Genomic DNA, 209 nt, shown 5'->3' with positions numbered 1-209 from the left:
AGGGCGGGCTGCGGGGGCGGGGGTCTCAGGCCCTAGAAGCGCACGAGCCGGCGTGGACGGCGCCCCTGACAGGAGCGCTTCTGCAGTAGCGGGGGAGGATCTCTTTTATCGAACAGGTTTGAGAGCAGGGGAGGTCGGCCGTGGGACAGATCCGGCCGCCCATAGAGGGTCTCCTGAGGGCCTCTTAAGAGACTGGCTTTTTGCCGGGG

The sequence above is a fragment of the Bison bison genome, unplaced genomic scaffold, assembly GCF_000754665.1.
Source record: "Bison bison bison isolate TAMUID 2011002044 unplaced genomic scaffold, Bison_UMD1.0 scf7180017864227, whole genome shotgun sequence".
Lineage (NCBI taxonomy): Eukaryota > Metazoa > Chordata > Mammalia > Artiodactyla > Bovidae > Bison > Bison bison.
This window is presented reverse-complemented; position numbering follows the sequence as displayed.